The 9,768-nt window shown below is 32.7% G+C and overlaps 1 long non-coding RNA gene across 3 annotated transcripts; it reads right to left on the bottom strand.

Annotated features, from left to right (window-relative positions):
• Positions 1-5,040: 5,040 nt before the first annotated feature.
• On the bottom strand, positions 5,041-9,442 carry LOC140865050 (uncharacterized). 3 transcript variants are annotated; one of them, XR_012144476.1, is made up of 5 exons: positions 9,286-9,442; positions 8,505-9,043; positions 6,255-8,320; positions 6,101-6,178; positions 5,041-5,363 (listed from the first exon to the last, which is right to left on the bottom strand). It is a non-coding gene; the product is annotated as an uncharacterized lncRNA (long non-coding RNA). The 3 variants fall into 3 exon arrangements; XR_012144477.1 differs by having other exon boundaries at positions 8,505-9,040; XR_012144475.1 differs by having other exon boundaries at positions 5,043-5,363; positions 8,505-9,442.
• Positions 9,443-9,768: the final 326 nt, after the last annotated feature.

Here is a 9,768-nt window from a genome sequence, read left to right as displayed (position 1 = left end):
AACTCCTTACGTTTGTGCTTAAGGTAGTTCTTGAAGTTCTTCCATTGCGGCGGCAACTTCTCAATGATATAAGCGACTTGGAATAGTTCATTGATTTCCATCCCTTCGGCCAATAAGTCATGCAAGATAATCTGTACTTTTTGCACTTGACTCATCATTGTTTTTGAGTCTATCATCTTGAAGTCCAGAAATTTTCCAACCACAAACTTTTTTATTCATGCATCTTCAGTTTTGTATTTATTTTCCAAGGAATCCTAGAGTTCCTTGGCAGTATTGACAGAGGAATAAACACTGTAGAGTGTGTCATCAAGATCATTCAATATGTAGTTTCGACACAGAAAATCACTGTGATTCCATGCGCCAATCGCGGTCCTCATTTGGGTGTCAGAATCGCCTTCAACGACGAAGGGGGGGATCCTTCTTGATAAATCTAGATAGATTCAGTGTGGTAAGGTAGAACATCATCTTCTGCTGCCAACGTTTGAATTCGGCACAATAAAACTTTGGTGGCTTTTCTCCATGCGCGGGGGCTGAAGCGAGCGGAGTGAACGAGACGGTAGACATCTTCAGAATTCGAGAAACAAGTTCTAACAACAAAATTTCGTCTTGTGATTGTTATTGAGATGTATTTCAAATTCTGAACAAGACAGCAACATCAGCAACAACAAACAACGAATTAATCGAGACGAGAGATACTCTCTATCCGCAAGACGAAATTGCCCGTTAACAGTGCTCAACGTTGGCGGCAATCGTCTCTAAGATATAACGACTTGCGAATGAGATATATCAGCACTAAAAATATCTCGAACTTCAGGAACGAAAATAAGCAAAACTTTCTTTTGAGAGAGTGGGGAGAATAAGCAGAAAATCAGAAATCTGATGTATATACGTTATCAGATGTCAAAGATATTTTTACTGCGTTATAACAATGATACATATAGACTGAGACTCCAAAGAACACGTCTTACGGCCTAAAGATGCAACCCATGACAGAAGAAGCCAAAAAAAAAAACGCAATTTTTCGGAATACAGACTGCTCGCTCGAGCGGTAATTTTATGCCGCTCGAGCGGCCAACACTCTGTCCGTCATTCTTCGGACGCTCGCTCGAGCGGTAAGTTTGTGCTGATCGACTTTCTGTCCCGCTGGTAGATTGTTGCTCGCTCGAGCGGTAAGATTGTGCCGCTCGAGCGGCAGGCTTTCTACCCGTTTGGTGATCATAAGACCCCACCCCACCCCACCGCGCCAAGCCGGCCGGCCGCGCGCGCACGTGTTTGTTGCATCGACTATCGTCTTACTCCTTTACAAAACATCCGGTGCCCTAAGGGCCCAATCCCATAATCCAAAGTTGAATTATTTAAGAAGAGACACACATTGCAATTTTTCAAATGTGGGACAAGCTCTTTCTCAATTTATTAACCAATTTCTTTCTCAATTTATTCACAAATTTCCAAAACCCTCAATTAATATTATTATTCTAATTCAACTTACACTTACATAGATTATTTTACTACCCACAATAAAAAGCACAAACTTTTAACAGTTGTTAATTTTACTTAGCCGACGGCTGCATTAATTTCTCTAACGATCATTAAATGCTGTCCAAATACAAATTTTATGTATTCATGATATGTAGACTTGGAAACTTTGCCGCTAACTAGACCTGGACAAGGATTAGGTCTAACTCGTAACCGGCCTGTGGTCAATGGAATGGTTAACTGGGTCAACATGTTTGACTCAAAATCGTGACTGGCCAAGGATCGGGTCAACATATTTGACGTGGTCCCGATTTTGTCCCTCATTTTTCAATTGACTAAATTTCGTCCTCCAATTTTCGGAAGCTTACCGAAATCGGTTTTTCCGTCCAATTATCTATTAAAATAGACGGAATGAAAAGACCTAACCTGTTTAGATCATCTTTTTATTTTTTTATTTTTAGGCATAATTCCCAATTTAGTCCCTCATTATGTGACGCGGTCCCGATTTCGTCTCTCATTTTTCAATTGACCTAATTTGGTCCTCCAATTTTCTAACGCTTTTCGAAATCGGTCCTTTCGTCCAATTAGCTATTAAAAGGAATAGAAAGACATAACTTCTCTCTCTCTTTCTTTTTCTTTTTTAATGTCTTTTATTTTTTTGTGTTTTGAAATTCAATTTTCTTTGGTTTTTTTTATTTATTATTTTCTTGGAGAATATGCTATTTTCGTTTTTTATATTTATTTTCTTGAGGAATATGTTGTTTTCGTTTTTGTATTAAATAATTTGATTTGATATTTTTATTTTTCATCAAACCTTATCATGTTTTAAATTCGTATTTTGTATTTTGCATGCATAAATTGGATTTCTTATTAGATTTTGCTCGATTGATGTTAAATCATTGCTATTAATTATTTTTCCGTTTCATGTGCGAATTTCCATTAAATTCTCAAAATGTAATAAAATATATTTGATTCGACTATTATTTTTCATCGGATATAGTTAGACTTGTTAAGGTGACTCATGTTAAAATGGTGAGTTGTTTGAAAATTTTTAATATCTTAACGTAAAAAGAGTCAACAATAAAAGGGAAAAAAATACATTTTTAGTCTATACTTTTATATCAAAATGTTTTTGGTCCCTAACATTTCAAATCAACACTTTAGTCCTTAAACTTTGAAAATTACAACACAATTAGTCCTTATCATTTATTTTATGGTTAAACATATTTTTGGGGACTAATTTATGATATTTTTAAATTATAGGACCTAAAATAGATAAAAAAAAATCATGAAAAAATAAAGATAATAAATAATCACATATCTACAACATAAATATATTTATTCTTTTTTATAATGTTATTATATGTAAAGAAAAATAATTTATTAAATTTTTTTATTTTAAAAAAAATATCTACTTTAATATATGGAGTTTTTGCATAAAAATAATCCAATATGTTTTCAAAATTAAAATATCCTATAACCACATTTCATAACATATTTTTTAATAATTTTTTAAAATAAAATTTATTCAATATCTTTGATAATAAATAACTGTTTTGATATCAAATCTAATTAATTATTTACTTTTATTTAATAGTAAATTATGAACTATATAAATTTTAATTTTCTTAAAATATCAAATGTAAATATGTAATATATATAATTATATTTGTAAATATTAAACATAAATAATAAATTACAAAGAATAAAAGAAATACATATTGTACAAAAATTAATATTGAAACTCTATTTTTAATTTTAGTTTTAAAATATTTTTTTCAATTTAAATATAAAAATGAAACATATAAATATTTTTTTAAGAAATGAGTTATTCAATAAATGCAACTCATTCAATAGATCACTTTCACCTACTAAACAATTCATCCCGTTTATTTTAATATCTAACGGAAGGACCGATTTCGAAAACCGTATGAAAATTGGAAGACTAAATTGGGTCAATTGAAAATTAAGGGACGAAATCGAGATCGCGTAAAAAATAGGGATTAAATTGAAAATTATCCCATATAATATATATAGTTATTTGAAATCACATATTTTATATACTTTATGTATTTGGAACAAATATTCCTTGTCAAATATCAAGTATCAAATTTATAATATGCCAAGAAAAGTGAGTGTAAAATTTATCAAATAAATGAAACGTGAATTCAAATCACCCTATATATATCCATGGGTGTCTCCAGAATACGCTAATTTCTAGTGGGAAGTCTGATGGAGAATATTTCGTAATTTTGATGATAGTTAAAAGCAGATTAATAGAACGAAACCAAGAACAAAAAAAATCGATCTGAGTCAGATATCAAGTTTAAAAGATTGATTCAGATATACTTAAAACTCTATAGGATCTCTCAATAAGAGATACCGGATCAATACCAGATCAAATCAACTTCACACAACAAGCTTCTCACTAATCGGACAAGGACATCAAATCAGATCAAATGAACGCTGCAAGTTGTTAGACTAGAAGACAAGAAAAGTTGTCGGAGATATAGAAGTTAGCCTCCGTACCCGACATTGATTCAAATATTCCACCATATTTGGAAAATTACGAGGACACGTGTCATCTTCTGGTTCAATATTGGATGAAACAATTATAGAGACAAATTAACATTCATCGGCTATTTTTTTTAACGTTAAAAAATAGAGCTCCTATAAATACTTGATAATGCTCAAAGATCAACAACTTTTGCCAACTTTTGCTTTCGCGATTCTAAGCTTAAGTGTTATCAATCTTTCTTTTGTGAATACTACTCAGTCAGACAAGCAGAAAATCAAAGCTCAATACACAGAGTTCAAGCTTACTGCTTATACCAGATTGATTGATCAAGATCACTCTGTGATACTTAGACCAGCTTGTTGAAACCTATTTTACTTTGTATTCAAAGTGTAACTCAGACAGATAGTTATATATATTGAGAAATTGATATTAGGAGTTCATTTCAAGGGTTGATCGGATCGGATCTTTACAAGTTGTTGTGTAAATCAAACTCTTCTAGTGAAATTCTTCTGGAACAGAAAAAGAAAAGACGTAGAAGTTTAAGCTTCGAACTTACATAAAAATATCTTGTTCCTTATCATTACTTACTGCATTTACATATTCGATCTACCATAACTTTACAGTTCAATTTCGCGAGAAAGAAACATTTCGCCTGACCAGATCAGTTCTTTCAAGCAAAATTGTGTTTAAAGAAATCATTTTCAAAAACAAGCTGTTAGATCAGCTCAAGTTATCAATATTATTTTAAAGTGTGTATTCACCTCCCCTCCACACACGTCTTTCGATCCTAACAAAGTCTTACATTATTTTTTTATTAAATATAAAATATTACATACGAGATGATAATTAAATGCACATAAATATCACCAATATTTAATTTAATAAATCAAAATGCTACGTAAATTTATTAAATTATAAGAAATAACATACTCCCTTTGTCTCATATAGGGCTGCAAATGAGTCGAGCCGAGTCGAGTTTTGTATTACTCGAGCTCGACTCGACTTGATTTACTCGTGCTCGAGCTCAAGCTATTTTTTTAATAAATTGTAAATTGTAAAATAATGACAGCAAACTCGAATTACCATCCAGATATCTTTAGGAATATCAAACTTAATAGAAAATTTAAGGATAATTACCACCAAAACATCCTGGTGTATACGGAAAAACAAAAATCAAATACAAAAATGAACACAAGCGATTAAAAAATAATAGGAATCTAGTTGGTTTCTTCTGTTGAATCCAAAGTCCTTCTGTTGAATCCAAAGTCGCCAAACATACTCCCATTGCCAATAACAGCAGATATCGAGTTACCAAAATCGCAAAACTTTTACGAAAAAACTTGCATATCAGCTACACGAAACCTTGACCCTGTTCAAAAAATGATCAAACATTTCAAGAATTGATATTTTATACTCATTAAACTATTCCAACGAAATTGATCTTTATTCTTAACAACTCTATAAATCGATTTCATCTCGATTTGTATATGCTATATACATGTTTTCAATCCACAAAAACATATAATCAGAAATGGATGAGTTTGATTTGAACAAAATTGATCGAACTGGGAAAAACCATAAATTCATCAAGTAATAAAGAATAGATTGAAATTGGTTTTGTGGCCATTGTTGTTTCTGAATTATTTTCACGGTTGCAGGCTAATGTAGACAATAGTGGAACAATTGACTATGGTGAATTTATAGCAGCAGCAAGTCATTTGAATAAACTAGAATGCAAGGAACATTTTTTGGCAGATTCCATTCACCTATAATATCAATTACCATTTCACTCTTTAAACCGTACAATAATACGCAAACTAAGTATAAAAAGATACCTTATCATATTTCACAACCAATATAACAACAATAAATATCATTCAAATATAAAAAATGTTAATTTCAACACCAACAACATTTAAAAATGACAATGAACCGACAGTTTTGAGAATTATATGCAAGTATAACTTGTTAAAACTAATTAAACAGTAGAATTATAGCCATGATATATCCAATCTGTTTTTCAGAATTGAACCTTCACCATTTAGAAGTTGGAACTTGAAAGGAAACGATAAACCTAAAAATAATAAATTAAAATTCATTGCAAACCTTTGAAGAGCAGAAGCTGTGAATTAACCTCATCATTCAAGGAAATTGAAGCTCAATTTCTTTTATCTTTGACTCTTTCTGTAAAATGAAAAAAATATAGTTAACTATTATAATTAAAATATAAATTTTGTAGGCTTTAAATAAACAAACTTACTTTTGTCTTCTTTTTCACTCCATGGAGGCACCTACACCAATCACCTCCACACATCAACACTTGTACTGTTTCTGGAGCTAACGATGAACGATATGCATCAATAACCCTCGTTCCAGCACTAAATGTTGATTCTGAAGACACTGTGATTATTGGAATTGCTAATATTTCTCGAGCCATCTTGGATAATATCTTATATGTTAGCCTATTTACCTTCCACCATTCCAAACAATCAAACTTCTCTCTGTTTGTCTTTGGCTCAATAGGTTTTGACAAATAATCATCCAACTTAGAATTTTGAGGACGTGAACCTTGATTTGTCTTTATATAATTCATCCCAATCATCCCAATCCTCTTCTAGCTGACCGCTGCCACCAACTGGATTTCCACTTGAGTGTTCTCTTTCTTCAAGAGTGTTTGAGGCCACATACTCATCGTAGAGATCATACAAAGCTTTCTTGATCTCTCTAATTTTTTCTTGGGCATTCACATTCAAATATACTTTTGAGAAGAAAAATTACAAACTTTACATTTTTAGCCTTGGATCCAAAATGGATCCCAATAGCCATCAATAAATTACTCTCGCCCCAATATTTATCGAACTTCAATTTCATTTTTCAAATCATTGCTTGTATGAAATCATCAGCAACATCAGCATTTCTATCCAACATCATTTTTATCTTCTGAAATTCTTTAAGGAACAAATTAGATGTTGGATATTCACTTCCAGAAATAATTTGTGTGGCTGTCCAAAAATACTGTAAAATAGAGCATACTTTCTCAACTTTATTCCAATCTTCTAAACTGGGGCAGCAATCATAATGTGCATCACGATCGGCAAATTGTGGAAATACTTCACGAAATTAAGTGCACAACTTAACATCTCATATGTCGAATTCCACCTTGTTCGACAATCATGAATTAACTTTTTCCCAGGTAGTTGCAATTGTTGAACTATTTTTGAAAAAAGAATAATCCTTCCATCCGAGCGATTAATATAGTCTACGCTTACTCTTATCTTTTCAGTGATATCCACAATCTCACTCAACCCATCTTGAACCATAAGATTCAAAATATGCGCACAACACCTAACATGAAAAAGCTTCCCATCACATAGCAACTTGTTGGCCCTTGAGAAATTATCTTTCAATAAACGAATAGCAGAATCATTGTTTGAAGCATTTTCAACTGATATAGAATAGATTTTATTCTGAATTCCCCAATCTTTCACACATTTGAAGATAGCATCTGTGGAGACCTTTACGAGGAGGAGGAATGTGTACAAAGCTGAGTACTCGTTTTTGCAACTTCCATTCAGCATCTATCCAATGCCCTGTCACTACCATATACTCAATCTTCTGATTTTTAGACTTCCACATGTCTGTTGTCAAACTCAGATTTTCAGCCTTGTTAAACTGAATCTTCAACTTCTTTTTTTCTTGCTCATACACTGCCACACAATCAGTCTTTCCAGTGGTTCGTGATATTTTTTTCCACTCGGGCATCCCCAACTTTAACATCATGTTAAGTCCTTCTTCTAAGATAGTGAAGGGATGTTCATGCCTTAAAATCCAATGAGCAGCTGCCTCTCTCATTCTTCCCATATCAAACTTTGTAGACATTGAAGCAGGCTGAAATGATGGACAATTACTTGTGTGATAACTGAACAATGTTTTCTGTTGTGCATTTATTTGTTTTGCTGCTCTTACAGCACAAGTCTCTAAATGTCTTCGAAAACTACTCGTCGGTCTGGTTTTAGAAATGGTCAAGCGTGCCTTACAATGCATACACTCTGCTTTCTTGCCATCATTTACCTCAATTTCTTTAAACTCTTCCCATACACCAGATTTTTTAAGTCTTTTTGGGTGCAAATGGATCTGGATCAGCCTCCTCTACATGATCTTGAGATTCTTGCTCTATACCTGGATTTTCAGCCCTTTGACTAGGATCATTAGATGTCGACGGTGTAGAAACATTAAGAGCCATATTGGAATCTGTCATGATTGGGCTAGAAGAACTAGTTGAACCCAAAAAACGAGTTGAAGATCCTTGACATTGATTAAAATCACCTGTACCACATATTTAAAGAAATTCAATTAACAGACTTATTACAAAAAAAAATAAATATACAAAACATTTAAAGAGATTTAGCAATTCTAATAATAAGATATATCACTTGACGTCATAGAGAATTCTGCTCACGATCTAATATAAATCTTAATTTTGCTCGCATTCTAAGATAGATCTTAGTACCTGAGATTGATTGCATTTTTGGTTGGATTGTACACAAAATATGTTGCCCCTGTTTCTTCCATATATAGAAAAAAATTGATGCACTTGTTAAAACAGAGATAAAAGATATAAAAAAATCAAACCTTGTGTGTGGCGACGGGTGGCAGGTGTCTTTTGGTAGTGGTTGAGAGAAAAATACTCTTGTTTTTTTTATAATTTTCCCTAAGAGCAGTTTTTCTTGTGCAATAAACACATTAAAACTGAGAATTGAGATATTAACAGTAAAATTGCACAAGAAGCTAAAAACTATGTGGCTCATTGAGCTTGAGCAGGAAATAAAACTGATCGGGAATGAAACTCGAATTTTTTGAACATGGATTCTATGTTCTAAGAATTAAGTATTAGTTTCCCGACCAAGAAATCACTAAAACCATATGAAAATTTAAACAAAACTTTCGCGTACCTCCTTTTATTCTAAGGTTAATTAGGATTTACACATTTTCAGAGCATGGGCTGACAGCCATGAACCATCACAACAAGAGATTCTAGTTCTTAATCTTCTAAAATCAAATACAAAAACAATGAGCCAATAACTCGCTACACAGTGCCGCAAATCTAAACTCATCAAACACAAAAAATCGTAAAAAAAAGAATAAAAATAAAAAAATAACACACATAAAAATACTCTTATAAATCACCCCAAAAAATCCAGTGGTGTCACAAAAACAAACGGGATTTTGATTTTCTCCCATAGTACTTGAAAGACCGAAAAAACACAGATCTGGAACAATTTTTGGCATACCTAGTACTTAGAGGCTCGGAGCTGTACACACTACACAGTCATCAAAGCTTCAAATCTGATGGATGATTCATGAAGGCCGAGAGAAACTATGGAATGAGTGAATGCGGAATGAGAGATTGTAGATTGAGAAATGTCAAGGCGGCGTGAAGTGTTTTTGTGTTAAGGTTATTTTAGTTTAGGGTTAAATAATAATATAATAATTGATAAAAGTATAAAACTACCATTATATTTTAAATATATTAAAAATTTAATAAAATTTCGAGTAGCTCGCGAGCTACTCGTATAAGATTATTCAAAGCTCGAGCTCGACTCGATTTAACTATCGAGCTACTCGAGCTCGACTCGAGCTCGGTCAAACCGAACTCGAGTCGAGCTTTGACCGAGCTACTCACGAGTTGCTCGCGAGTAGCTCGATTCGTTTGCAGCCCTAGTCCCATATATATTGTCATCTTTTTTTTTCACACAGATTAAGAAAAATTTATT

Source organism: Henckelia pumila, chromosome 4, assembly GCF_033568475.1.
Source record: "Henckelia pumila isolate YLH828 chromosome 4, ASM3356847v2, whole genome shotgun sequence".
In the NCBI taxonomy this organism is placed as follows: Eukaryota; Viridiplantae; Streptophyta; class Magnoliopsida; order Lamiales; family Gesneriaceae; genus Henckelia; species Henckelia pumila.
This window is presented reverse-complemented; position numbering and strand designations above follow the sequence as displayed.